General features: G+C 44.7%; 1 protein-coding gene across 2 annotated transcripts in view; it reads left to right on the forward strand.

The window, feature by feature from the left end:
• Positions 1 to 25,265, forward strand: part of LOC147034966 (zinc finger MYM-type protein 5-like) — a 70,091-nt gene that overhangs the window by 34,997 nt on the left and 9,829 nt on the right. For both annotated transcript variants that reach the window (XR_015060858.1, XR_015060857.1), the window contains exon 3: positions 12,163 to 12,283. The gene's annotated coding sequence lies outside the window, so the exon portion shown is untranslated. The remainder of the gene's footprint in view (positions 1 to 12,162; positions 12,284 to 25,265) is intronic.

Genomic DNA, 25,265 nt, shown 5'->3' on the forward strand with positions numbered 1-25,265 from the left:
GGAAAAAGTGACGGTAACCGAGAGGGACAAACTAATTGGGGTGACGGAGACGTGCACGAGGGAGATAAGGGAAGAGACGGAAATAATAGTTGAGACAAGGGAGGTAAAGGGTGAAGAGGTGACTGAGTTGGCAGAGACACGGGAGATGGGAACGATAGAGGGAAGACTACACGATGAAGACGGGGTAAGTGACGCACACACACACACGGAGGTAGTGGAGGATAATGTGGGTGAGCTCGCGGACTGGGTGGAGGCCCGGTGCGAGCAGCTGGATGGCCTCCTCCAGGAACGAGGGGAGGGAGTATGCCCCATTGAGGCGAGTCACGACCAGGTGAGTTCGGTCGTGCTTTGCGAGGTTGAGGGGACGGGTGCTGTGGGCAGGTGCACGGAGAGCTTGGGGGGTAAAGAGGCCCCGGAGACCCTTGTGGGGACACGAATCCCCAGTGTGGTTGTCCCTGTGTGTGTGGTGCAAGGTGTGAGTGCGTCCCCGTGTGTGGAAGCGACCCCGTGTGTGAGTGGTGTGGTGGCGATTGTGCCGGAGTACGTGCTTCCCAGCACGCCGTGTGTAAAAGGGGCACCGCAAGTGGAAGAGGCCGTGTGTGTGGATGAAACGGCCAGCATGGATGAAACACCGCGGATGAGTGCCCCCGTGTGTGTGAGTGAGGCACGGTGTATGAGTGAGGCACCGCGGGTGAGTGCCCCCGCGTGTGTGAGTGGTATGGTTCGTGTGAGGGAAATGGCACGAGTGAGTGGAAGGCCGCGAGTGAGGGGAGCCACGTGTGCGAGGGTAATGGCATGCATGAGTGAACGGCCGAGTGCAAGGGAGACCGTGTGTGTGAGAGAGCGGTATGTAAGGGAGATGTCGGTGGGCATGTGTGAACATGCAGCCGCGTCTCCCGGTGTGAGTTTAATGGTGAGGTGTGTTAGCGTCGTAACACGCGGGAGTGCGTGTGTTGAATGGCGACGACGACGGCGACAGAAGAAAGAAAGCCGAGTAGCGGCTGTAGTTGTTTCGGGGACCGTGCCGGGTTCACCCAGCAGTGAGCACGAGGTCCGTGCTGTGCAACGCACGAGGCCCCCACGTGCTCGCTTGCGAGAGTGAAGTCCCGGTCGGGAAACGCACGCGGTGGATTTGCCGATCCCGCGGACGGACAAAGCTTAGGCAGGTAAACGGATTTGGACCGGACGGGTTGTCCACGCGATCGTGTGTGTTAAGCTCCAACGGGCAAAGCACATGTGTTCGCGTGGGGAACCCCTCGAGACGTGGGGCTTGTGTTTTTTTTATGCGCACGGTGACGTCATGGCTGCACGCGGGGTTGGAATCCGGCAGGAGGGGTATCCCTGCCGGATGGTACCGTCCAAGGAGGGACGAGGTTCACGTGCAGCTGCATGACGTCACGGTCAGGTGCAAAGTGCGCGAGCTGTGAGTTGCCGCGCTGGTGCTGCGCATGGAAAGAAAAAAAAAAAAAAAAAAAAGCAAGCCTCACTTTCGGGTGCACAGGATTCCTGGGCAAGGGGTGGAAGACCCCCTTGACCGGGGCACAGGATGGAAACCAGTTAGGGGGAAGGGTTAGCTTAGTTAGACCGACTTCATGGGGCAGGGGTAATTCCTCATGGAGTCCGTGGAATGGATTAGTTAGAGGGATGATAGCGAGATTTAGGTTGGGTAAATAATTTTTGGGACATTTGAGAACAGTGACAGACAGTGAATGTGTAGAGGGGACGTAGCTTAGCTACGTAGTGTTAAAAGGAACGTGCTACTAGTTTAAGGGACGACGTGGGAGCACGAGTTAGTTTGGGGATGTAGTTAGGAGGATGGCAGAGTTCAGCGGTGTGTGTGTTGAAGAGTTGGTGAGTTGTGAGGTGAGTACTTGTTGAGTGAGTGAGGCCAGCGGGTCTGTGTGAGTGGAGCGAATGGGGAATGCATGGTGCGATGAGTGATTGGGGGAAGGAGTGACTCCCGCCCAAGGGACCCCCGGGGTCAGTGTAGAGTGAGTTAGGGGGTTAGTTAAATTGAAAAATGGAGGTCGTTTTGTTGTTGGTGGGGAAGTAGGCTCGAAACCCGTTTGGAGGGGTGCAGGAACCCTGTTGACGGGCTGGGAGCGTGGCTGCGAAAAGTGAGTATCGCTGAGTGGGTACCCCGGGCACCAGGCTAGTCGGCCGTGGTAGGCCAAGGGCCCATGGGGGGCCGGGATAGCGTAGTGGGCACGGGTGCGCCTGCTTGGTGCGGGGGCCCGGGGCGCCATTAGCCGCGTGGGCAGTGTTGTGGGCACGGGTGACCCTCGGAAAGGGGCCTGGGAAGCCAGCCTGCCACGTGTGCGTTTCAGGGGAGGTGCCATGGGGGGCACTCCCCGGTGTTAGGGAGCTGGTAGGCTCGGAGGCAGTGTAGTGCCCGGGGGTGCCATAGCGGGAGATTCGGCAGAGGGTCGTGCCTGCCAAAGGGAGCCACGTGTCCCAGCCATGAGACCGTGTGAGGGCACGGAGAGAAAATTGGGGGGCGAGGCCCGAAATTGTGAGGACACCAACACAGGCGACGGGAATCTGGGTTGTTAGAACCAATAGTTTAAGCGAGAGGCGCTTGTTGAAAGCCCCGGGGTAGTTTAACAGTTAAATGGTTAGGGTAGATTAGGAAGTGTACCCCTCCGCACCATCCATCCCCTCGCTCTCGTTGTGGGCCGCTGGACCCACTTTGGTCATAGATCGCTGAAGTCTGGGGAGGCCATCCTGAGGCTTCGTTGGGCCTCGACACAGGACGCTAGCTCTCCCTTATTCCCCTCCGGGAAGGGAACGTAGGGGTTGGGAGTGGGCTAGGTGACAGGATAGGTTAGCCGAACAAAGACGATAAAGGGGGTTAGGGGACGATTTATAGTGGGGAAGTAAAAATAAAAAAAATAAGTTGGGGCTAAATTGGGGTTTGACAAATTAAGGGAGTGGGTATAGACAGTGACAGGCAAAGGCAATAGGTTGGGAGGGAGACCGTAGGGTAGGTCCGAGCCCGCCTTCCGAGTGGCCAGTACCACCGCACTCCCTCCACCAACCTCCACTGAACGGCAAAGGCTGGCCAGCTTCATCTGCTTGCTGCGTTGCTGCAAGGCAGAGGCCGGCCAACTTCATCGGCAGCTGTTGTTTTGCTGCAAGGCCTGTACCGGCCGGATCGTCTGCAGCTGTTTTCCGCAAGGCCTGTGCCGGCCAGTTCATCTGCCGGCTGTGTTTGCCTGCAGCGGCCTTCTTCTGCGGGCTGTGTTTGCCTGCTGCCTTTGCCATGCCATGCCCACTGCCCCTGTTCACCAGCCCCGTTCAATTTTTGCTTTGCCCCCCCCCCCTGTTCATTGCCATGTGCGCCAGGATCAAGGCAACAGTTTGCAAGCTGCGAGAACTTCCCTGTTGGCAGCTGCAACACGGGCCTGCAGTGGCGGCCCGTGCACCGTGTTTGCGTTCAGTTCAAACCATTCATCCATCCATTCGTTGTGTTCATTGCATGTGCCACTTGAGCTGGCACGGAGACTACGTTTGTGCAGCCCATGCACCGTTGTGGTTCACTGCGTTCAGTTCAAAAGGGAAGGCCTTGGACTGCGTGTGAGCAGCCAGCCACGTTCCCTGTCACCTGCATTGTTTGAGTCAGAGACTGCATGCGAGCAGCCTGGCTCCCTGCTAACTGCTTTCTTTTTGCAGAGTTCAGTGATCCTGGGCCATGGTTTAGTGTAAAATTTGTAAGTTAAGGTTAAGATGTACTGTAAATATGAGTGCGCCCCCGGCATGTTTGTCTTTGCGCCGGCAATTTTATTTAAGTCGTCCATGCGAGTGAGTTTGTTTAGGTAGTTACTCAGCCCTCAGGTTATTTATTTTGGGGACACGAATACCATGAATGTCGCACTCAGGGATCCGTAGGTAAAATGTACTAGGGGAAAACTACACATGATGGCACACGAAAATTTGACGACTCGGGACGAGTCTGTAAAAAGGGGAGGGGGTAGTGTTGTGGTTGACCAAATTCACAAACCACCATTCAGGTCCCTTAGGTGAGATATCTCTGTAAGTATATGTGTAGTTTGGCCCAAACCCGTTGTTTAGAGGGAATAAATGTCATTCATGTGGGCTGCGACCCTTTTAGATAGCCGTTTTTCTTTTACTATCTTTATTTTGGACCAGCCGCCATTACTACCACCACCAACCACGTCTCAACAGCCATCACACAACAACCACCAACCACAACGCCGCTTCACAACAACAGCCACGACCTTTACCATCACAACTCGCCACCATCGCATCACCACCATTCTTGTGCCACTTGTGGGCACCGATACTGGACTCGTGCAGGGCGCGCACCGAGCAGCGTGTTCAGAAACATCACAGACTTTCCGAGGAAAACGGATCAAAAACTACTCACGCCCACTTCTGTTCCGTCCTATCGGTGAGCGTGGGGCGATTTGGCCCCGCCTCCAGGGCGTTGGAGTGCGGTCGCTATATGCAAATTCATGGATCAAAAAGCATTCACGCCCACTTTTCCTCGGTCCAATGGGGAGCCAGTTAGAGGTGATGGGTCGGAGGTAAAGGGTCAAAGGTGAAGGAGCGAGGCCACGGGGGATATAAGGGGGCCGCGTTCGTCAGTCGAGTCGGTTGGCAGTTTTCTTTTGCTTTGGGTATATGTGTTGTCGGCGCCGTCTGTGAAGTAAAATTGTATAAGTGTTGCCGTGTGCTCGGAAGTCGGATAGCTCTGCATTGTCTTCTTCTTTTATATTTGCTTTTTGTGTAATATTGTGTTTCTTCTTCTATTACATTTGCTTTTGGTGTAATTGTATATGTATGCTTTCCGTTCATCGCGAAATAAATGTGCTTATTGTTGAACTGTTTTCCCGTTTCGCTTCGTCTTTTCCGCTATTGAATCTCCATCTTACTTCACGTAAAGGGTTGGTCGTGGGCTAAAACGCCCGATAATTAATCGAACCGTCGGGGCCGACGATAACACCGCTCGGTTATCCCGATAGTACGGAACGGGTCGCTTAAAGTGGCCCGTGTCCGAAGTCGACCTGCGGCGAGGTGCAATCGCCCGGTCTACCCTCCGTGTGGGTACTTAGGTAGGTCGAATTTGGCGAGCAACCCTATCCCACGCGGGGGGCCGATTGGCACGATCGTGGTGAGGCCGAAAGGTCCACCCGTGACTAGTTCCCGGCGTTAGTCCGAGAGGGTCACGACTGGATTGTCCGTCCGGTGGGCGACGTGCCGCGATTCGAGTTACGTGGCCGTTCGCACGCCGGCGGGCGCGAATCCGCAACTATATATATATATATATATATATATATATATATATATATATATATATATATATATATATATATATATATATATATATACATACATACATATACATATATATCCACCATGTTGGGTCGAGCAACCAAGGCAAAGACTAATTTTGTGTGCACTCTGTGGGAATTGAGTTTTGCTAATTTTTCACTTGAGTTTCACATTTAAAGAACGATATTTAAAGGTATGCCTTTGTGCTTCTGCTGTTGGTTTACCTTTTCCATATCGTACTTTGTACGGAACCGCAACAGAACTTGGAACTGGCCGTGTTTACCTTGGTCACAATGGAAGCTCATTTGGACCCAGTTACTTGATACCATATATGTATGTATTTCCTGTAAATTAGTGCTGGGCCAATAAGAAAATTTGAATCGCACCAATTACCAACTTCAAAAAGAAAAATAAATCATTAAAAAAACAGACAATACAATCGGCCAATGCCGATGCAGATTACAAAATTGTAAATAATGACGGAGTGCAAAATGCACACATGAAGTACACACCATGCAATATTGGAGATATGCCCACGATTGACGGATTGAAGTTGTTGAATGGCTGTAAATCGATGCAATTTAAATAACTTCTCCAATCGATTGGTGTATCAAACAGCACTTGAAACGTCCGTAATGCAATGTTGTTTTTTTTTAATTATTTTTGTTGAAATTGGTCTGAAACAAGGGTAAAAGCTACTCGATGGTTTTGGGTTGTATACAGTATGGTACAGAAATCGGCACTCGCACTGACTCCAAACGGCCTGTGCCGATTACCGATGCTGATGATGGTTTGGCCATTGCTGTTTGGCCATGTTTTATCACCCTGGTAATGCCCTGCATGCTGTCTTCCCTCCCCCTTCCCTCATGCTGCCTTCCCTTCCCCTTCCCTAACACTGCCTCCCCTCATGCTCTCTCCTTTTTCCCTCCCCTCATGCTGCCTTACCTTCACCTTCCCTAACACTGCCTCCCCTCATGCTCTCTCCCTTTTCCCTCCCCTCATGCTGTCTTCCCTCCCCTCTCCTCAGTCTGCCTCCCCTTCCCCTCCCCTCATGCTGCTTCCCCTCCCCTCATGCTGCCTCCCCTTCCTCTCCCCTCATGCTGTCTCCCCTTCCCCTCCCCTCATGCTGCCTCCCCTTCCCCTCCCCTCATGCTGCTTCCCCTTCCCCTCCCCTCATTCTTTCTCTTCCCCTCGCCTCACGCTGCCTTCCCTTCCCCTCCCCTCATGCTGCCCCCTTCCCCTCTCCTCACGCTGCCTCACTTCCCCTCCCCTCATGCTCCTTCCCGTTCTCCTCCACTCATGCTTCCTCCTCTTCCCCTCCTTTCCCATCATGCTGCCTTCCCTTCCCCTCCCCTAACACTGCCTCTCCTCACGCTGCCTCCCTTTTCTCTCGCCTCATGCTGCCTACCCTTCGCCTCCCCTCAGTTTGCCTCCCCTTTCCCCTCCCCTCATGCTGCCTCCCCTTCCCCTTCTCCTAATGCTGCCCCCCTTCCCCTCACCTCACACTGCATCCCCTTCCCTTCCACTAACACTGCCTCCCCTCACGCGACCTCGCCTTCCCCTCTCCAAATGCTGCCTCCCCTTCCCTCCCCTCATGCTGCCTCCCCTTCTCCTCCCCTCAGTCTTCCCCCCCTTCACCTCCCCTCACGCTGCCTCCCCTGCCCCTCCCCTCACGCTGCCTTCATATCTGATGTTGGCTTAATGGTTAGAGTGGTGGGCTTGGGATTTTAGGGAACTGATTTCAAATCCTACTTGGCTGTTGAATTAATACCAGCTGGGGTTGACTCAGCCTGTCACCCTTCTGAAGTCGGCAAAATTCGTTCCAGCTTGCTGGGGATGATTGAGCCGTTCAAGTATCCTCTGTTGGAGTGGCAACCAGTCCAGGATTGTGCCCAATAGCCCAGGAGACTGCTTTGGCAGCACCAACACTCTGCAGAAAGTATGGTCCCAATGGATGGATGGACGCTGCCTTCCCCTCCCATTATGCTGGCTTCCTTTCCTCTCATGCTGCCTTCCCCTCCCCTCATGGTACCTTCCCTTCCCCTCCCCTCATGGTACCTTCCCTTCCCCTCCCCTCATGGTACCTTCCCTTCCCCTCCCCTCATATTACCCTCCCTCCAAACCTCCTCCACCACCATGCAACTCTCTGGAGGTCAAGCAGAGTTAAGGGGTGTCAATGAATGTGACTTGGACAAATGACCACTTTTTTTTTGTTTTGTTGTTTAGCAGTCGGACCTGCTGCTGGGATCAACTCCGTAGTTTAAATTTTGAAATTCGGCTCAGGTTAAGAGATTCTAGAGCTTATCGCATTGTAGTTGTAAAGCCTGAGTGGAAATTAAAATAAAGACATGAACACTGGTGCAGCTTTTTCGATGATTGAAGGTAAATGCCCTTCCTTCCCTTCCCCTCACCTCGTGCTTACCTCCTCCCAAAACCCCTCCCCCTCCACTCCAGGTGGAGGTCTTCGGGCAGTGTTTAATGTGACCCATTTCAACATGCTGTTTTCACGTACCCCATTTTATTAAATCCTGTACTCCCCTCTCCCCACTTCCCCTCAAGTCCCCCTACCAAATACTCAAATATTTGTCTCAGTGCCATCGGACTCAAGTCTCCCTACCCAACCAAAGTTGAAACCTATCCCCCCCCCTCCCCAACCTCAAGTCCCACTACCAAACATAAGTACAAAACACACATTTCCCCTCCCCCCTACCCTCTCTGCTCTCCCTCATCCTCCTCACTCCCACTCCCTCCCGGAGTGTGCAGCGACATGTGGTGAGGTGTCACTTTGACCCCCCTCACCTTGCTCTCCCCCATTCTTCACCCCCTCCTCGCTCCCACCTCATCGTTCCCACACGACATCCTCTCTGCCTCCTCCCTCCTCTCTCCCTCGCCCCTCTCCCTGCCTCCAACTCCTCTCCGCCCCCACCCCTCCTTCTCTCCCCCACCCCTCTCAATATTCCCCTCGGTGTATCGATGGGTTTTATTTGCTTGTGCTATATTTTTTATCGTTTTTTTTTATGTTGAAGTCCATAGGCATACGGACTGAATATTCCTCATCGAGGTCAAGCCTTAAATAAAAGAACTACATGAATAGAAAAGTAAGGAAAGAGAATAGTCTAAGATTTTTTGAGGAAGTAACAAATCTGCTTTTTGAAAAGGGGGAAGGTCATGAGTGTTTGGGAAGACATGAGACGGTAAAGAGTTCCAGAGTTTGGCACTGGAGGGGAAGAAACAAACTTCACCATACTCATGGAGATGGATTTCACCGTACTCAAAGGGATAATGTTTGACCGTGAAATTCTTATAACCCTCTCCTGAACGATGATTCTCCACAACTTTATGTCTGACTTCTTTGGAAAGCTCTCTGGTCTTCATGTTTGCCTTGTTGGTTGTCCAAGTGAGATGTACCTTAAATCTCCTTTGATAAGTGAGGGTGCTTAATTTTTAAGTTAATCACTGATTTCATCCAGGTAAAACCTAATACACTTATTTTGTAACCTTTCAAATAAATAATTTGCTCCTGAAGTGATATCGAGTTAATTCAACAAAGGGTTTGAATACTTATGCAACTGAAAATCATTTGATTTTCTCTGTTAATCTAAGTTATTCACATTTTACCTGCATTTTTGAGCTTTATCACTTTGGAGTAGTTTGTGAAGACTTTATATTTAGTTTGATTTGAAAGCATCATGAAATAAGCTCAGGTGGCATCAAAATGTGAAAACTTTGGAGGGGGGTGAATACCTTAACAGGTCCTGCATATATATATATATATATATATATATATATATATATATATATATATATATATATATATATATATATATATATATATATATATATATATATACTCAGCAAAAATAAAAACTTGACACTCATTATTTGTCAAATAGTGTTTAGAAACTTTTCTTGAAAGAGTTCTTGTTGTGATTATGGTTAAAGGCATTGTCGAGGGCATTACTTCACACATTAATTCTACTGGTCGGGCCTACGTAGCACGTAACAGAGCACTGCACGCTAAAAATCACGTTTCCACGTGACACAAGTCACGTGGCCTATTGATACACCTGCGATTGATCTCAAGGTAGCAGAGGAGAGTGTCATCTCAGAAAAACAAGGTTTTCTGGTTAATTATTCGTTAATTTGCAATGCCACGACTGTCAAACATTCAGCGTGAACGTGCCATTGGCATCCTGAATACGGGAACATCCTTCACTGACGTTGCGAGGGTTATGGGATGCAGTCGACAGACCATCCATAACCTCCAGACACGTCTCCATCAAACTGGCACCACAGCTGACCGCCCCCGTCCTGGTCGACCACGTGTTACGTCACGCGCAGAAGACCGACAGATTGTCTTACGTCATTTGCGTAATCGGTTTGTCACTGCCACATCCACTGGGAATGAATTGTTTGGAGGTCGAGTGACTGCCCAAACCATTCGAAATCGCCTGCGCTCTGCTAGTCTTCATGCACGGCGGCCATATCGTGGACCAATTCTAACCCGTTTCCATCGACACCAACGTCTTCTTTGGGCACGACGGCACCTGAGATGGACCCAGCGAGATTGGAATAGGGTTGTGTTTAGTGACGAATCAAGGTTCACACTAACTTTTGCTGATGGAAGGGTTAGAGTGTGGAGAAGATGAGGAGAACGCAATGCCCAGTGTTGCGTACAGTAAGTGGATCGCTTTGGGGGCGGTAGCGTTATGGTTTGGGGTGGTATCAATGGTCATGCTCGATCCCGACTCATTGTCATCCAGGGAAACCTACATGCGGCAGCATACAGGGATCAGGTGCTCGTTCCAGAGCTTTTACCATTCATGGCAGCTCATGGCCCAGGTCTGACTTTCCAACAGGATAACGCCAGACCTCATATGGCCAATTTAACAACGAATTTCCTCAGGGACGCTGGCATCAATGTCATGGAGTGGCCCTCAAGATCTCCTGACCTCAACCCCATAGAGCATGTGTGGGATGTGTTAGGCAGGCGACTCCATCAAGTACGGAACCCTCCACAGAACTTGCAGGAGCTTGGTGCCATGTTGGTACAAATATGGCGGCGCATTCCCCAAGCTGTGTTCAGACGCATCATCCAATCCATGAGGAGACGTTGTATCGCAGTTGTGAACGCCCATGGGGGACACACCCGATATTGACATGATTTCTTTAAGTTGTGACTCACAGTTTTTGATTATGGACATTGTCGTCGCATTTCCGGTGCAACCGATTCCATGACAAACATGATCTGTATGCTATAGCATCTTTAATGACAAGAGAATTGAATACAATCGTTATTTCAAACCTATTTTCCAAAGTGTTCAAATTATTGACTTTGAAACGAGTGTAAAATTTTTATTTTTGTTGAGAGTATATATATATATATATATATATATATATATATATATATATATATATATATATATATATATATATATATATATATATATATATATATATATATATATATATATATATATATATATATATATATATATATATTTCTTCTTCTTCTTTCGGCTGCTCCCGTTAGGGGTCGCCACAGCGGATCATCCATATGATCCGCATAGTGATTTGGCACATGTTTTACGCCGGATGCCCTTCCTGACGCAACCCTGGTCGCCTCTTACGACACAGGGATATGGTACACCTATTTTAACCGGGGTAGCAAAACCGGGGTAACTAACAATATATATATATATATATATATATATATATATATATATATATATATATATATATATATATATATATATATATATATATATATATATATATATATAATCACAAGCAACACAAATGCATCAGCAGACACGGAATTGCACTTTCACAATCACTACAAGGATATTAGAAGAATGAAAAGGCTGGTAGCATAGCTGAGAAACATGTGAACTCACCTTTGAACTGTCTATCTTGGGTTTGAATGTCAACCCAGCTATAAACTGTCACCCTGGTGTTTTGCAAAGAGGGTGAAACATCAATTTTATGCCTTTATCAGAGAGATATTAAGCTGTATGATTTGTCTGCCATCACTGTTTGTCAGGGGTTATTATAGAGCCCAATGTGTCTTTTCAGAAGTCGGTGAGCCATCGCTGGCATCCTGAACAAATTCCAAATTCCTGCCTTCTTCAGTTAAACATTCATCCTGGTCACCCAAGACTTGGGCCAAAAACACATGTCCAGATGTGAGCTCAATTATATGTTTGACAGTTAGGATCCCTCTGATGGGCTACACAAACTGCTTGACTGTTGCTGATCAAAAGCTGCCAAAATGCTGCTGTGGTGTTGCTAAAGGATCATTAAAACTTGTAAAGAACAAAACTGAAAGCAAAGCATGATGCAATCATGCATTTCAATGTAGGTTTTGTGATGGGAAAAAGCTATTGGTGTCACGGTCAATCAAGGACCAATGAAACAAATCGCCACCTCACAAAAGTTGAATCTGTCTTTAAAAAAAAGCAATTAATGATAATTGTTTTGCCTCTGCTTGTCCAAAATTTCCCATTTACTTTTGTCGGATCCAAATGTTCATGATTTTCATATTTATTATAACTATTTAAAATATTGACTGCTTTGCATTACAGTATTTAGAATTAAAGTTTTTTTAACTTGTGGTTATCACATTCTCTTGTGTAATTGTCAAACAAAACATTGATTGGTCATTGTCACTTGGTCATTGATGCCTTAATTTCCCAGAAATTGTATCAACCATTTAACGATACCGGTTCACTGTAAGCTTTATCATGAAAGGCCTCATGTTTCTTAACATCATGACCTACCAATATGATGAATAATGGTTTTATCTCTCACAATTGGCAGAGATTCACGAAAAGCAATGCATACATCTTCTTGTTCTGCTTCTGCCAGAAACTGAGCCATTCCACTTCGCCCATAGTCATCTTCATGCTGAACTGTGCCAATATAGACCCAGCGGAAGTGTCTCACCAGGTGAACCATGACTGAAGCCTGGTAGATATCACTCGGGATGGTACGTAATAGTGATGGGAATTCTCTTTTGTCACTTAGGCATTTACATGAGGCATAATAACTTACCTGTGAAAAAATGGAACAGACTATGTTTAGGCGGTGCAGCTGCTTCAATATTTGGTATGTCCATCCATCTGTCAAAACATTTTTTTAAGCGGTGCAGATGCTGAATTAGCACAAGGGGGAGCTCTAGCTGCTTAGCATTATAAGAATGAAATGCCAAACTACACCACTTCCTTCTGACAGATGCAATTTTTTTTTATCCCCTGACAAAGATACCATTGTAATATTCTATGACTTGCTTTTTATAATCTCTCCCTCCCATCTTTTGTGAAGATATTTTTATGCCCTTTGCTCTAAAATGTGATAACATTTTTCAATGCTACTCCCGAGTTACATTTGCAAAACCCCAGGCCAAGACTAAGAGAGGAGAAAAACTTCAACCCTCCCTCCACCATTCCCCATCTCCAATGTGAATTCTATATGTGTGAATTATTCAACTGATCCAATTAACGATACAGCAAAACATGCTCAATCTTATGATGACCTAAACAAGCAGAGGACGAAATGTCATCACATCTCATTGTGTTCATACGATTGTAAGGATGAAGAAAATCCATGATGACAAGCTTTGTTGATAAAAAAATAAAATCTACAGCCATGTTTGGAAAGGGTTTGCTTAAAAAGTATGCACATCTAAATAAACTTGCTCATGTTAAAAATAAATTTTGACATCACATGCAAAATGAATCAACTTTCCAGATGTGAGTAACGCCTATTTTTTTATGATTATTTGTTGAAATGTTACACATTTGAATTGAAAAGTGATCATTTTAGGAAAATTTCTCAAACTGATAAACTAACAAGAAAAAGATGTCGTGCAGAGACTTGCAAAATCCACCTCCCTCTCCAAAGGTTTCCATGGCTACATCAAATTGTCCATTTCATTAAGATTAAAACTGACAATCTTCATAAGCTCAGGTCAATTGGATGAAAATTGATTATTTTTCACATTGAAATTGATGATTTTAGAAGTTTGACCCTGAGTTGACCTTTGACCATTCAACCTCAATGATAGTTGGTTTCCAAATTCAGTGATGTACCATGCAATTGCGTTTTAATTTTCAAGTCAATCAGATGAAAATTGATGATTTTTTCAGATAAAAATTGATTATTTTAGTAGTTTAACCTTGAGTTGTCCTTTGACCTTTGGACCTCAAATAGTTGGTTTCCCAATTCAGTGACGCAATATGCAAATCTGTTTCAAGTCAATCGGATGAAAAATGACGATTTTAGAAATTTAACCTCAAGATGACCTTTGAACTTTTTATTTTCAAAGATGAAATTGAAAGGCTTCTCAGTATTTTATTCTCAGACCTCAAAATCAATCGGCTTCTCAGTTAGTTAAGACTACCTCTACAACTTGGAAAAGTTTCGTGAAGATTGGTTTTGGATTGTGACCTGCAGGTGATAAACAGACAGACAGACAAGCAGGTAGGCGGACATGGGTAGTCGCCTACCCAATAGAACCTGACGCGATGGGCCCGTTCGATGGGGAATGACCTGAGGATTAAGCACAATAAAATTCATGATTCCAGCTTCAAGGGTTAATGCTGCAGATTGTTTTTTTCGTTAAAATACCCCCACATTTAGAGGTTTTTCGGCCGTTGCTCGGCAACGGAGGGGTCCATAGCAACGGTTCTTTCTCACACATAACTCGGCCATACCATGAACCTACCATATCAGTTTCATGTATATCTGACTCATAGTCTCTGAGCGATAACGAACTTCGTTTTTTTATTGTTTTTGACCAGGGTTCATTCAAAGTCTATCTTCTCCGACAGTTTTCATAGGATCCGGCTGGAAATTTTTTGACAATATGGCTGAATGTACTGGCTGCAGTCGCTCATGGCCCGATTTTTGATTTTCGAAAAAATAAATTTTTTATGATTTTTCAAAAATTTCAAAGGTCCGTTGCTCGGCAACGGTGGTGTCCATAGCAACGGTTCTCATTTGCACACAACTAGGTCATGGTATGAACCTACCAGTTTTTTTTTTTGACCAGTTTTTTACCTACCAGGTCATGGTATGAAACCAAGTTTCATCGAAATCGCCATTGTATTAACGGAGCACTGGACCGAACAGAGGGACAGACAGACAGACAAACATATCAACAGAAATACTGATAATAAGGGTAGAAAGAAAAAAAAAATCTCCAAAAAAATTTTTTTGAGATTTTTTTTTCTCGACAACATCGACTACCCAACATATCAACGGAAATACTGATAATAAGGGTAGATCAAAAAAAGGAATTAAAATTTTTTTTTTCCCCGACGAGATCGACTTCCCAACAGACAGACAAACATATCGATGGAAATACTGATAATAAGGGTAGAAAAAGAAAATCTCAAACATTTTTTTTTTGACTAGATCGACTACTCAATAACAAAATCGACTGACCAATGTACTTGAAAAATCTTCCATTTTACAAGTAATAATTATTTGTTTTCAAAACATCACAGTCACAGTGTCATTACCTCCACCACCGAAGGTGGATGGAGGTTATGTTTTCACCCCTGTTTGTCTGTCTGTCTGTTTGTTGGGTCGCCGAAATAGGTGACCCTTATTGTCAGTAATTCTGTCTGTTTGTTTGGATGTTTGTTCGTTTGTCATCAGCATAATTGGTAGTAAACGTGGGCCGATTTTGACCAAACTCGGGTGGGAAGTCGCTCATGGCCTAAGTAGCCTTATGAAATTTGGCATGCATCATCTACAGGTGTTTCCGTTACATCTACATCATCTACATTTCCGTTACATGCATCATCTACAGGTGTTTCTAACAAATACATTCCGTTTTTTGTGATATATGGAATAGTTTACCCGCAGTGCCCCCTACAAATAGGGTATGCCCGCAAATTGGCGAAAATTGAAGGTCCCCTCGCGACCAGGTGAGTGCATCGATCTGATTGAAACTTTGCAGGTTCATAGCACGCAATGAGTGCTACAACTTTGCCTCGGGACATATTGACTGATATTGCTTAGGTCAGGGGTCAAAGGTCAATTCGTGCAAAAATCGATAATATGCGAGAGCTGGAGGTTCCTTCACGCCAAATGCTACTCCTCCTCGGGTTATGGTCAGATGGTCATGAAAATTAACACCAATCATCTGGAATGCATTGTGCATAAACTATCGAGACAGATTTTCGATTTATATCTTTGTTCACCCACAGCACCCCCTCGAACTTTGGGGATTTCCGATATCAAACCGCATTTTCGGTACTTTTCATTCAAATATCTCAAAAAGTTGTGGACGGATGCGGATGAAACATGCTGGGCAGGTTGCGTATGTGACGAGGAAGAAATGTTTCAATTTTGGTGAAGATGCACATCCAGATCTAGATCTGAGAGTTTTTTCAATGATTTTTTTTCACCATTTACTAATAGGGCTAAAACGATATATAGCACGCTATTTCAAAAAGTTATATTGTTGTGCATACTCATAATATTATTGAACTAGCAGGAACCCGTGGAAATTCTATGTAATATCCAGTGTCATATAATTTTCAATCATAACGCTGTGTTTCATGACACACACACGACACACACACGACACACACACGACACACACACGACACACACACGACACACACACGACACACACACGACACACACACACGACACACACACACGACACACACACACGACACACACACACGACACACACACACGACACACACACACGACACACACACACGACACACACACACACATGACACACACACATGACATGACACGACACGACACACACGACACACACGACACACACACAACTGAGGGAACAAATATAAAGTTAAATCCCTTGTTCGGAATAACGATTCATCTTATCTATCTAATCACATTCATTCACATTGGAACGTGTGACAGACAGCACAGGATAAGGTTAATGAGACAGATTAGAGAATGTAATGTGAGCCATGGGTAATGATTTTGTTTCTTCAGACCCAGCTGTGGGACATGAGCAAACATGAGTTTGTGGAGTGAACAGAGAAGGCGATTTTATATATATATATATATATATATATATATATATATATATATATATATATATATATATATATATATATATATGTTCTGGAAATTGCCCTTAATGGGATTACTAAATATAGGATTAGCTCAGTTCCCCCATTAAATTAATGTAAGATAGGTTGTTTGGTATAAGGGACGATATGTTTGTGTCGGGAGTGTAAAAGACTGTTTTTTATGCTCATACGGTGGTGAAACGAGGGATGATTCTTCTTCCTTTCCTGTACGAACGGAAGAGGTGTGGCCTGGACAGGAAGTGACGCGAAGGGGCGGGGCCTTTGGTCAGAGATTCGCCAAGAGAAGTGAGAAAAGAGCACGAACAAAAGATTGGGGTGTGAAAACAGTCGCTCTCGAGGCGCGACGTGAAAAGGAAGCGAGAGAAACGAGGCCTCAGGTTGAGGCTCAGTTCTGGGCTTGGGAGGCTGCAGTTGGCTTCGAGAGGCTGCCTGGACGTGGAGTCGACGATCAACTCGTGCGGGGAGGTGATCGACCGATTCGGCCTGCGTCTTTCTGCGGAGCCTCCGTGCTTGTTCGCACACCAACGGCTCGTCATGTTTGCCGATCCGCTGGCCATAGGCCGTCAACCTCGATTTGGCCCTTGTCTGGAGAACAGGCCAGGCCGGGATTTGTGTGCTGAACCCTGGAGAGAGATCGGCGGTCTCGTATCGTCGACGTTGCGCGGAGCCGAAACGCGCTGAGGAGAACGTGCTCACGCGGTGACTAAAGGAGCAAGAGTGCTGCAACGCCATTTCTTGCGGCGCGGTGCATTCGAGCTGGGAGTTCGAACCCGTGGACAACCGCTTGTTTGTTACGAGCGACATTCGTGCCTTTTGGACACGGTCCTCTCGTCCATGAGGCATCACCAAGTACTCTGTCTGCATGCATGCTGTCTGTCTGTCTGTTTTGTTTGCACGTGTTGTATAAGGCATATTTCGGTAGTGATCCCCTCGAAACCTTTACACCGTGGTTCCCTAGTTAAGAATGGGTTGATTGTTAATATAACCATTGTCGTGTTTATTGCTTGTGTTGTGATCCCTGATGTTCCCCAATAAATCTGGTTAATTCTTATGAAGTTGCCGCTATGGATTAATGCATGTTTCGTCGAGGAACCATGGCTTGCATTTTGACGGGGCCGATCGGCCTCGCCCCCATGATCGACCCGGTGGTCGATTTTCAGGGGGTATTTTTATCGGCCCCGTAAAATTAAGCTGTGAAAAAAAAAAAATTTTTAAGAAAAAGAAAAAGCTAAGATTACCTGTACAGCAAAACAAAACACCTTTGTTCAACACTATTGGTCTCCTTTTGGACGCGAGAAACGGACAATGACATGGTTGAAGCCATCTCCACTGACGATGAGAATACTGTTGTGTTGGACTTATCTTCAGGTAGCTCAGGGGATGAATCTCTTTCACAATTATCTGATGAGTCTGATGGTAGTGACTTTTCAGGGTTTCTGCCTGAAGATTTCCATCAATACTAAACCTACTAAAGTTAATTAGTATTTGGCAGAATGTACTGAACACATGTATCTGTTATGTTATTGGACTGGAGAGAGAGATACTTGCAGATAAATTAGTTTTGTTGAGACAGCAATGCATCAATAAACTCATTAAATTTGCGACTGTTCAGATTTTTTTTTGGTCACTCAGCTTTGCAGCGAATAGTTTTTAATTTGTTACGAGAATAAATTTTTTGACATTATTACTATGTTACTGGTGGATCCAGGTGTAGACATTCAAGTACAACCTACATGACAAGGTAATGGCAGTGAAAAGTCAAGATTTATCCCCATGTATATGTTGCACACAGTGGGCTAGTCCAGGGGGAGAAATGGGTTGGACTTGCGAACGTAATACTTGAATGGTCCCAGTTCAATGGCATACATGTCATGTATTGTACCGGCACATCATTCATGCAAATTGTCAGAACATTTGTCATTACCGGTAATAATCCACAACAAAAAAGACAACTTAGTTCTAATACTTTTTAATGAAAAGGATTGTGGGAAAGTACTGTGCTTGAGCAGAAAGTTCTTTTTCTCAGAACTTTGTGTGTGGCCCCAAGAAGGGCTGTTTCAGGTACATTTTGAAATTACATAGTTAGGATTAGGCTCAGTTATTCAGATTCTTTGGCAGTTCAGTTTGTACAGGCATTGGTCAATTTGGACCATATGTTGAAACAATTTACAAAAACGAATTCACAAGATTTTGAAGCAATTTTAAAAATCAGCCCTGTGGACAAAAATCAGCCCCCTCACCCCACATGACGAGGTCGATTTATCAGCCCCATCCGATTTTGAAAATGCAAGGCCTGCTGATCCGTTCGATTGGCATATAAGACAAAACTGGTTACAGACTGGTAGACCCCGCTCGGTCTCTGACAAAAGCGGTCTGTAACCAGGGGTTCTATCTCCCCAACTGGCAAGGTTCAGGATTACGTTGCTATCGCGATTGAAGACACGTGACCCGAGGCCTGTGCCGAGCCGGCCGTGTTATAGATTCCCGGAGAGGGTGATGGCGAGGGTGGCACCAGGGACCGGGTCAGAATCTCGCACCCCGGATCCGCAACAATATATATATATATATATATATATATATATATATATATATATATATATATATATATATATATATATATATTACACATACATATATACACATACATACATGTATACATACATATATCGCTCACCTGCATTTGATTTTTTTCACGTATTTCTTTTCATTTTTTTTTTTTCATTTTCCTATATTTTCATTTTTAGATGCTTTCCGATGGTTCTGTGATATTTTTTTCTGATGCATTGGCTTCAATGTTCGTCAGCATACAAAATTACCATGCTTCCCCATTGTCTCGAATCACTCACCTGCATTTTTTATTATTATTTATTTCTATTTTCATTTATGGATGTTGTCCAACGATTCTGTGATTAATTTTTCCCCAAAAGACCCTGAAGACCCCAAAGGAACTGATGGGGTACTGGTTTTGATGTCCATCGGCACGCAAAATTTCAGCTTTGTACGTCACCCGGAAGGCACCGATCTTTAATATCAGTCAATCAGCTCTTCAGTGGTTAGAAAGCACTTGATATTGTTACGGCTGTGGAAATACGTAATACACCATAAAGGGTCCTTAGATCAGTGATGATGCTAAGTTTATGTGCAGATAGTTCCCCACCGTTGTTTAAAGGGAATTTGTGTGATTCATCGGGCTTCGACTCTTTGAGATAGCCGTTTTTCTGTTCTATCGTTATTTTGGACCGTCCGAAGACTTCAAACGAAGGCCCCGTGAAAGACCTACTACGGCGCGCGTTTTCCCACCTTTTTTGCGGCGCCGGGGCTGACGGGGGAGGCTGCGAGAGCTCGCTTGCGATTGGTGGATATGGGGTGTGAGGCGGCCGTGAGGAGGGAACGCCACTTTTCCAGGAGCTTCTCAAAAGGGCTAGAAGAGAGGCGGAGCCAAAAAGGGGGTGGAGCGAAGGGGTGGAGCCCCGCGCTATATAGGGTGGACCGCGCGTAGGCTCGCCCTCTTGGTGGACGTCGTGTTTGAGCTCCCTCTCTCTCCTGCCTGGATCATCGCGTTGGATTCTTCCTCTCTCCTGCCTGGATCATCGCGTTGGATTGTTTCTCTCTCCTGCCTGGATCATCGCGTTGGATTCTTCCTCTCTCCTGCCTGGGACGTCGTATTTGGACTTGTCGGGGTCTGGACGTCGTATTTGGACTCGTCGGGGTCTGGACGTCGTGTTTGGACTCGTCGGGCTCGGGGTCGTCGAAGTGGGCTCTGGATCGCCGAAGGCTCGTCTCTCCCTCTGTGCACCAAGTCGTGAGGGTTGCGAGCAGTGGTCCCGGGTCAAGGCGCGCACGAGAGAGTGCCGGAGAGGGCTCGCCGACCGTCGCCCCTCGAGGGGGCAGGTAACCTGCTACGGTCTCGCGGGACCCGTTTGGTCTCCCAGGTCCCGTGTCATAAAGACCCAAGTGGTCCAGCCTGACCCCCTTGTCTGTGAGGAGGTCTTCTCTTTCCATTTCTTTTGCTTTTGTATGACTGCTGTGGCGCCGTATCCCTATAAGTTAGACCTGTGTAAGTGACTGTACATTGCTCGTATTCGGTGGTAACGCTTTTCTTGTATATTGCATGATTCCTTGCTTGTGTTGTGTGTGCAATATGTGCTTTGTAATAAATGTCCTTGTGTGAAATGTATCCCGTTCGTCGTCTCTTTCCCTTTTGAAAGTGCCATCTTGAATCGCGGAATAAATTCGTAGTGGGTTTTGAACACCCAGGGTAAAGAAGAGAATCTGATCCGTCGAGGTCGGCGATAACACCGCTCGGTTATCACTGTAGCACGGAACGGACCGCTTAAGCGGTTCGTGTCCTTGGCTGACCTGCGGCGAGGTACGATCGCCCGGTCGACTACTCGCGCAGGTACTTAGGTAGGTCGAATTTGGCGAGCAACCCTATCCTGCGTGTGTGGGGAATTGGCACGATCACGGTGAGGTTAAACCCCCACCCGTGACTGGCTCCTGGCGGTAGTTCCAGGAGGGTCACGACTGAATTGTCCGACCGGTGGGTGATGCAGTTGCGATTGGAGTTACGCAATCGCTCGCATGCCTGGCGGGCCAGAATTCGTAACATTGGTGTACAGGAGCGTGGGATTCAAATCCACCTCGGTCTCCAACTAAATTCACGGGGATCGGACCAGGGGTGTGCGCAGCAACCCCCCCCCCTCCCGTTCCCCCCAAATTACGAGCAAAACTAAATTAATTTCTTCCGAGAAATCGCTCGCACGCCTGGTGGGCCAGAATTCGTAACAATATATTAGATACTAGCGTGGATTGGCTCACTACGCTCACCTCACTACGCTCGCCTCACCTCATGTTGTTGCAGAGATTGACGTTACAGGTTTGCTATGTTGGCATGATTTACACCAATCATAATACAAACATTTATTTTCCATAAATTTATTTTTAATACTGGTGATATTATATTTATTTGAAATTTAGTTGTGATATAAGAAGGTCCAAGTGGTCTAAATGATCAAGGGTCTAAGCTGTCTCATCTGTCTGAAGTGTGTAAGTGGGCAATGGTTCTCAACCTTTTTTGCCCCATGCACCCTTTTCACCATATGTCAGAATGTCATTCCCCCCTTTCCAAGATTGTCTGACTCAAAAGGTGCATTCCAAATAATATGCATTTCATATTGAAAATCTTTTATTTTTTCTATATTAGTATATATACATTTACTTGGATTTTTTTATAGTGGAGTTTTACAAATGTAATAACAATAGAAAATGTTGATGGATTTTAAAACATGAATAAAAGTAGGTTTTTTATATTCATAACTAATTACTTAACAGAGGAAAGTTACGGAAGTATACTTCAATAAACAAAATGTTCAATAGAATGCCAGGGTATTGTAATTCATTTTATTCTGATGAAGGTTACAGTCAATGAGAAATCTGTGATTGTTTTTTCTTCACCAATTCTTGGATCCGTTGAGGAGTGCTTGAAAGGGCACAATGCAGGTCATTTTCAACCTCCAATCTACATCGTTGCTTCGTTTTCATTTGCAACAGAGTTGAAAAGCCTGACTCACAAAGATATGTCGACACAAATGGAAGCAATGCATGGATAGCTCTTTCTGCCACTTTTGGGTCGGAATCGCACATCAAGGCCCAAAATTATGTGATTTATTTCTCATCGAACATATCCCTTGCTCCCGAATCAGTCTTCAGCTCCAGAAATTCATCTTTAGAATCATCAGGAACTTTTTCAACTGACAATTTAAATGGATTTCGCACTAAATCCAACTCATCACTGAGTTCAAGAAAATATCGGCTGAATTCATTTTCCAATGCTGCAAAATTTCATTTTTTGCAAATTGTGGAAGCACTTGGTCTTCACCACCAGCAACAAGAATTGATGACATTTTCTCAAACATTGCAACATTTTTGATCTGGACCTTTCTCTTCCAATTTTCCAGCTTGCTCATGAAAGCTTTCAAGGAATCGATGAATTTTATGTTTGCATTCTTCCTTGCATCTGAAGATTCAGTTTATTCAGCTGTGCAATGTCAACCAAACAGGCAAGGCACATGATCCATTGCTCATCATCCAGCCAGGCAAAAAATTCCATCTTATCGTGAACTTCAAAAAATAATTTGAGCTCATCTCAAAGCTCAAATACTTGCTCAGTTACATTTCCTCTTGAAAGCCATCGAACATTTGTGTGGAAAAGAAGGAAATGATGGCATGCATCAATGTCAATACATAACTGCTTGAAAAGTCGTGCGTTGAGAGCTCCTCCTTTGACAAAATCCACAATTTGAATTGTTTGATCCAAAACCTTCCCTCGTGGAGCTGGAAGTATTTTTGAGGCCAGTGCCTGGCGATGGATCATACAATGAATGCCTTTCACTTTTGGAGCTCACTTTTTCACACAAACTTGAAATCCAGATTTTGTCCCCAACATAGCTGGTGCTCCATCCGTTATTTATTTTCTGTGATTTTCATACCAACAAATGACAGCACCCACAGACATTATCCCACAAAAAAAATTTCTGATTCAAAGAAAGATGAAACCTTTCCCAAAATATCTGAGGCCTTGGTAGTTGTTTCAAGAGGAGAACAAAAGAAAAACTCCTCTTTAAATCAACCTGAGTGAACATATTTTGCAAACACCAGCAACTGGGAACACGATGCCACATCGATTCATCATGTTGAATTGAAAATAAGCCAAATGCTACCGACTTCATCTCCTGCACAACTTGATCCTTGATGTCAATGGCCATGTCGCTGATCCTCCTTTGAACAGTTCTGTTTGATCGTGAAAATGCTGCAAGTTTTTTCTCCAATCCATTTCCCAACACAATTTCCACCAATTTTGAGAGCACAAGGTTTGATTAAAGTTTTCGCAATTGTATGTGTTTTTTTTTTCTGCTTTGCTATCTCCAGTGCTATGACATAAGAAGCTTCAATAACCTTTTGGTTCATTTGTTGGAATGCCCCTGTTGAATCCAGCTTTATCTTTTTGAGAGCATTCCCATGACATTCAAAAAAGCTTTTGTCCTTGTTCTTGTGTTGAGGATGAATATTCTGCAATTGTTGCTTCAACTTTGTTGGTTTCACAGAATCATTTGACAAACTTTGCCACAAATAACACATTGAGGCCTTTCTTCTCCATTGATGATGATGGATGTGAATCCATATTGAATATATGAATCATCGTACCCTATTTTTTTGACACTCATGATGGGCTCCAAATTCTGTGAATAAAAAAGCAAGAATAAGTCCAAGATAACTATAAATGGAATATTTCCACAGATAAAAAAGTGAAATATTTATCTTTATTTTTAAATTTAATCTGTGACATTCAATAAACTTTATTGTTTAAAACTTAAATTAAACTTGAATTAAAAACAAACTACAAATCTACAGATTGTACATAATCTACAGGACATCACACCTTATTCAATAAAGTGTGATGTTCTGTAAATTACGTACAATCTGTAGAATTGTTGTTTGCAGAAAGATAAATATTTCATCAGTTTGTTTCTGCCAATCTGTGGTCCCAATTCCCCCCTGAAACCCTAAAATTCCCCCCAGGGGGGGAGTTCCCTCCTGATTGAGAACCACTGTAAGGGGTCTAAATGGTGTTTAGGTCTTCAGGGTCTAAAGAGTCTTTGGGGTCTTCAGGTCTTTGGTGATTTTTGGGTCTTTGTGTTCTTTTGGTTCTTTAGGTTCTTTTTTGATCTTCGAGTCTTCTCGGTCCATAGGGACTTCTGGGTCCTTGGGGTCTTTTGGGTCCTCAGAGACTTGTGGGTCTTGGGGATTAACATTCAAACAAAGACGTGATAAATATGCATATAGTCTTCATGGCTTCCAGGACTGACTCACGGCTTCACCGCCTGACCATGCTTTTCATATATATATATATATATATATATATATATATATATATATATATATATATATATATATATATATATATATATATATATATATATATATATATATATATATATATATTTCTCCTTGTGGCACCTCATATATATATATATATATATATATATATATATATATATATATATATATATATATTTCTCCTTGTGGCACCTCATATATATATATATATATATATATATATATATATATATATATATATATATATATATATATATATATATATATATATATATATATATATATATATATATATATATATATATATATATATATATGAGGTGCCACAAGGAGAAGTGATGTAAGGGACACATCGGACATTTTGGAGTTAATGCCATATAGCACTATTTTAACCCTTACCCTATCATCCGATCCTATCATCATCATATCATTAAAAAATGTCGCTTACATCACTCCTCCTCGCGGGGCCTCATATGTATACGGGGAATACGTCTCTGAAAACACAACAAACGGGCAGAAAGCCCCACCTTCAAAGATTGACAACAAACGAAGTCACGCCCCCGAGGTTCGATTGATAGGCATGACGTCAGAAGCTTGCCAAGCAGAAGAAGCCCTGCCTTCCCAAGTTTCATGCGAGCAGGCCACAGAGGAGATAGGCTTGATCAGAGAGAAAGGTTGGTTGTGCATTTTAAGAGGAAAAAGGAGTTGGCTTGCATATTTTGGGAGATCCGTAATCAGTTGGCTGGACATTTTGAGAGGCATCGGACTATGTCGGCTTGTGTATTTTGTGGAGAGCCATGATCAGAGTGGAGGCATGAGGCACATTGTTTGGAGAGGGGAGAGCAGAGGGTGAGCGCATGCCAAAGAGGATGACGCATCCATTGAATTCATGTCCAGGTGACTTTGCTTGCGTGGTGAAGTAAGACACTGGCCTTTTGCTCTTGGTCGGGTCAGTGAGGATGATTGGAGCACACAAAACCGTTACAC

This window comes from Eptatretus burgeri, chromosome 1, assembly GCF_056783735.1.
Source record: "Eptatretus burgeri isolate ZD-2024b chromosome 1, Ebu_testis_v1, whole genome shotgun sequence".
Lineage (NCBI taxonomy): Eukaryota > Metazoa > Chordata > Myxini > Myxiniformes > Myxinidae > Eptatretus > Eptatretus burgeri.